Genomic DNA, 5,778 nt, shown 5'->3' on the forward strand with positions numbered 1-5,778 from the left:
TTAGAGCGCGACGATCGTTGAGTTCAGGCGGGCTATTTGTGGAGATTGCAAGGTAGCTGCTAGCGTCCGTAGGACCTTGTTACTCCTTTTATCATTTCTTGTTTTGGATTGTTTCGACAGTTATACAGTTTCATTTCTTAGTTCATAGATTTAGATGATCATGACTTAGTGACACCCCGATGTTTGGGGCTCGTTTCCGTATTTCTAAAATTATATTTAAAGTTGATTTAGTTTATGAGAAATTCAAATGTTGAAATGCTTTATTTAAATTCTTATAATCGGTTTAGTAGTAATATTTTGGGGAATAAGCTTGCCTTGTAATACTATAGGTGCCATCACGACCATGGTTAGATTTTGGGTCGTGACATTGGAGGAACCTAATCTTGATCGTAAAGCAAATCCAAATTTGGATGTACTTGTCTTTTGGAAGGAAAATAGACTAAGTTTCCCAGAACTCTCATTGATGGCACGAGATGTCTTGAATATACCTATTACCACCGTAGACTCGGAAGCTACCTTTAGTATTGGAGGTCGCATTATTGGGAAGTTTCAAAGCTCTATTTTACTTGTAAATGCGGAGGCGAAGTTGTGTACTAGAGATTGGCTTTGCGGGCAAGAAGGTAAATCATTCTATGTATATCATTTTTTTATTTTGTTCTTCTATAATAGTATTTCAATAAATTAATTTTACTTTTTCTTGTTTGTTTTTTTGTAAGATTGCAATGAATCAGATAGCGAGGAGCATGAAATTGCGGTAGACCTTCAGCCGTATCTTGATAAACTTAGTTCGCATTGAATAGGTAAAGTTGTGTAAATAATTATGGCTAGCTTATGTAATGCAGTAATACACTTTCTGTCTATTTGGAATTTGGGGGGGGGGAGGGGAGGTATTGATGAAGTTGCAATAGACCTATTAGTTTTTTATTTGGTTATAATACTGCTGCTATGTTAAGAGAGCATCATCAAGTATTAGCACTAATGACTGTTTTTCTTGAGATGCAGGTTTGTTATGGAGTAAGCAAGAGAAAATTATTGAAGGATGTTCTGGATTTTGTTGCTATGCTTGGGAAAGTTGCATTTGATGTCTAGTCTTTGTGGTTTATTATGTTTTTGCTACATTATGTATCTACTATTTTTAATCTACAACAATATGTATCTACTATTTTTAATCTGCAACATTATGTATCTAGTTAATGACTTCATCTGCAGTACTATTGACTTATTTGTTATTGAATGATACGAAAATGGTGGAAGAAGTAGTTGTTGTACTAGTTGTTAGGAAGTCAGTAGCTTGAGAAATCGCATAGCAGCGCTTTGGAGTAGCATTAATGAATTTATAAACGATTGCTTGTATTGAGTTATGCTTAAAATTTCTTTTTACACAAACATATTAATACCTTGTGCTCCTAATCTTGTTACTAGTAGTGTAGAAAACAACAGTTAGTCTTGGAGCTCCTACTCTTATGCCATTAGCTCCTTGTGCCATGTAAAATGGATAAAATGGGTTGTGCCCACTTTTTAACCAACCCATATTTTACCCAACCTGTATTTTACCCATATTAATATGGACGGGTTGGAATCCAACCCATTTTTGTTCAACCCGTTTTCAACCTGCCCAAATCCGATCCAACCCGCTCATTTGTCACCACTAGCTTAGACTAACAGAAAAAGTTGGCAAGTTCAAAAAGGTTTCTTACTGTCGCGCCCCGTTTTCTTGTAAAAGCGGGTTTCGACGTGTGACAACTCTTTTAAATGGGTATTAAAAAGAGAAGAGTCGCCACCTAACGATTTTAAAATGCGTTAGGGCACCTATTTGTAAATAACTCTGTTTGACCAGTCTGTATCACCAAAGGTCGGGTAAGGGCTCAAATTATCTCAAAGGAAAGGTGTTAGGCACTCTTCGAGGTCCACAGTTGTGGGTCCCGACGAAACTTTAGACTATGTGGATTATATAATTAGGCAAGGTGATCAAATAAAAGGAAAATTTAGAAGTCGAAGAGTCTTATTAAAACACATGAGAATCTGTATAAATCTTAATGACTACAAAGATACAATTACATCGATCTATGTTAAATGACTAAGTATAAATAACAAGTACATAAAAAAGAGAGGGTCCAAAGTTTTTTAGCCTAAAGGATCAATCCGTGAAATATAAATAATATTTCGCAACTTCCTTTAGGTAGGGGTTTCTCATATTATTCAGCGGGCACAGACTATCATCTCATGCTGCCCAATCACTATGTTGAAGTTGTTTACTTAAAGACGCTCTAACTCAATTCTAAATCGTACCCTAAGCGTGTGCTATCCGTCCCATGCCTATGGTCCAGGAGGCTTTGGACCTCTATTAGGTGGTTCTAGACTTAGCTTAAGTTGCTCAAAATGATAAAACTAGGCGGCATTCAAAACAGATAGGACTTCACGTAAAGACAATTAAAGTCTCAAGTTAGCCTCCACACATAAACAACATATGCACGCAGGGCAGTTTACCCTGCCCACTTTTTACCCAACCCATATTTTACCCAACCTGTATTTTACCCATATTAATATGGACGGGTTGGAATCCAAACCGTTTTTGTTCAACCCGTTTTCAACCCGCCCAAATCCGATCCAACCCGTTCATTTGTCACCACTAGCTTAGACTAACAGAAAAAGTTGGCAAGTTCAAAAAGGTTTCTTATTGTCGCGCCCCGTTTTCTTGTAAAAGCGGGTTTCGACGTGTGACAACTCTTTTAAATGGGTATTAAAAAGAGAAGAGTCGCCACCTAACGATTTTAAAATGCGTTAGGGCACCTATTTGCAAATAACTCTGTTTGACCAGTCTGTATCACCAAAGGTCGGGTAAGGGTTAAAATTATCTCAAAGAGAAGGTGTTAGGCACTCTTCGAGGTCCACAACTGTGGGTCCCAGCCAAACTTTAGACTATGTGGATTATATAATTAGGCAAGGTGATCAAATAAAAGGAAAATTTAGAAGTCGAAGAGTCTTATTAAAACACATAAGAATCGGTACAAATCTTAATGACTACAAGGATACAATTACATCGATCTATGTTAAATGATTAAGTGTAAATAACAAGTACATAAATTAAGGTAGGGGTTGCTCATATTATTCAGCGGGCACAGACTATCATCTCATGCTGCCCAATCACTATGTTGAAGTTGTTTACTTAAAGACGTTCTAACTTAATTCTAAATCGTACCCTAAGCGTGTACTATCCGTCCCATGCAAATGGTCCAGGAGGCTTTGAACCTCTATTAGGTGGTTCTAGACTTAGCTTAGGTTGCTCAAAATGATAAAACTAGGTGGCATTCAAAACAGATAGGACTTCACGTAAAGACAATTAAAGGCTCAAGTTAGCCTCAACACATAAACAACATATGCACGCGGGCAGTTTACCCTGCCCACTTTTTACCCAACCCATATTTTACCCAACCTGTATTTTACCCATATTAATATGGACGGGTTGGAATCCAAACCGTTTTTGTTCAACCCGTTTTCAACCCGCCCAAATCCGATTCAACCCGTTCATTTGTCACCACTAGCTTAGACTAACAGAAAAAGTTGGCAAGTTCAAAAAGGTTTCTTATTGTCGTGCCCCGTTTTTTTGTAAAAGCGGGTTTCGACGTGTGACAACTCTTTTAAATGGGGATTAAAAAGAGAAGAGTCGCCACCTAACGATTTTAAAATGCATTAGGGCACCTATTTGCAAATAACTCTGTTTGACCAGTCTGTATCACCAAAGGTCGGGTGAGGGTTGAAATTATCTCAATGAGAAGGTGTTAGGCACTTTTCGAGGTTCACAACTGTGGGTCCCGGCCAAACTTTAGACTATGTGGATTATATAATTAGGCAAGGTGATCAAATAAAAGGGAAATTTAGAAGTCGAAAAGTCTTATTAAAACACATGAGAATCAGTACAAATCTTAATGACTACAAGGATACAATTACATCAATCTATGTTAAATGACTAAGTGTAAATAACAAGTACATAAATTAAGGTAGGGGTTGCTCATATTATTCAGCGGGCACAGACTATCATCTCATGCTGCCCAATCACTATGTTGAAGTTGTTTACTTAAAGACGTTCTAACTTAATTCTAAATCGTACCCTAAGCGTGTACTATCCGTCCCATGCAAATGGTCCAGGAGGCTTTGGACCTCTATTAGGTGGTTCTAGACTTAGCTTAGGTTGCTCAAAATGATAAAACTAGGCGGCATTCAAAACAGATAGGACTTCACGTAAAGACAATTAAAGGCTCAAGTTAGCCTCCACACATAAACAACATATGCACGCAGGCAGTTTAGGCAATACATATTTTAGGGAATTAAGAAGCATTAGAGTTGTCAAATCCTGTAGGCATAATTTCTAGGCGATTTTGATTTCCAGCATCATACAAACATCATTGTTGTTTTTGACTAATGAATTCGCAGATTATAGGCGTTAAAAAAGCTCCTATAGGCATGATCTCTAAATTGTTTATACGATGAGGCAGTAAAACTGTTTGAAAGCTCAGAATTAATGGCGTTTGATTTTTATAAATATGCTTTCTAGACGAGTGATAATATCCCATAGGTAGGTTTGATAATTGAACCTGATTTTATAATACTTCATCCTTATAGGCATATCATCTAGGTGGTGCAGTGTAATGAAAATAACGGAAGTAGTTGATTAATTAATTAATTAGATCCATATAGACATGGTATCTAGATGAGTATTAGCAAAGACATGTATTATTGCAATCCTATAGGCATGTTATTTAATAATCATATAAAAGTAGACATGGAGCAGGTAAAGTATTTACTCAAACAAACATGCTTTTGATATCGTGTGTGATTCCTTATAGGCATGATTTCTATTAGTGTGTAGAACTAAAGCATGTCAGATAGCAAGCAAAGTAAATAAGCCCTATGGACAGGTTTTCTACCCATTTAGGAAAAATTACAGTATACCCGCTTCTCCATTATTTACCAACTCCCCAACTGTTTGTTTATAAATTATTACATGCCCAGATAATGAATATAAGTATAAATATTACTCAAGGAACAACAGCAGGCCCAAATAAAAAAATAACCCAGTACTGTCTGGGCCTTCAACAAGCTCACTTTCTTCTCACAAACAGCAGACTCAAATCCCAGACTCACCCAAGGCATAAGACAACTATAAAGTACAACTCCAATAACACGCATGGATAAAAATAGTCACCATACAAATAACAAACTACACACATGATTAATTAAACAACATTTTGAAATCTACATACTAAAGTCTGAAAGTTGTACCTAATAGCAGTTTTTTGACAAGTTTATAATGCATACCTAAGGCAGTTCTTGCTTGCATTTTTATAAAGCTAAGTTAAGGTGAAAGGATTGACTAACATGAGATGGCATACTGATTTCAAGTGAAATTTCAAACAAAAGCAAAGCCAGAACTAGCCTAAAGCACCTTTAGACATGATGTTGAAGCATGAAAAAATGAGTAGAGGCATAGTAGAGCACATCCTTTACATGGTGTGCTTAACATGGAAGCCATAACAGAACAGGTTCATGGTCAAGCAATTACTTAAATGGGCAGGGGAAAACTTTAGCATGTTGATCATTTACCATAACTCGATTCCAGAAGTAAGACAAACATGCATCAAATCTAGCAATAATTGACCACATATAGGGAAACAAGCTAGTTGTAAATTTACTCTTAAAGGTTTAACTAATACTGAAGAGTACAGAGTTGATCGAGTCAACAGACACACAATAGAGATGAGAACAAGTTGTAATGAACAT

The 5,778-nt window shown here is 36.7% G+C and overlaps 1 long non-coding RNA gene across 1 annotated transcript; it reads left to right on the forward strand.

The window, feature by feature from the left end:
* Positions 1–327: 327 nt before the first annotated feature.
* LOC142172864 (uncharacterized) lies at positions 328–1,208 on the forward strand. The gene is made up of 3 exons (XR_012701841.1): positions 328–620; positions 717–800; positions 1,003–1,208. It is a non-coding gene; the product is annotated as an uncharacterized LOC142172864 (long non-coding RNA).
* Positions 1,209–5,778: the final 4,570 nt, after the last annotated feature.

This window comes from Nicotiana tabacum, chromosome 18 (assembly GCF_000715075.1).
Source record: "Nicotiana tabacum cultivar K326 chromosome 18, ASM71507v2, whole genome shotgun sequence".
NCBI lineage: Eukaryota > Viridiplantae > Streptophyta > Magnoliopsida > Solanales > Solanaceae > Nicotiana > Nicotiana tabacum.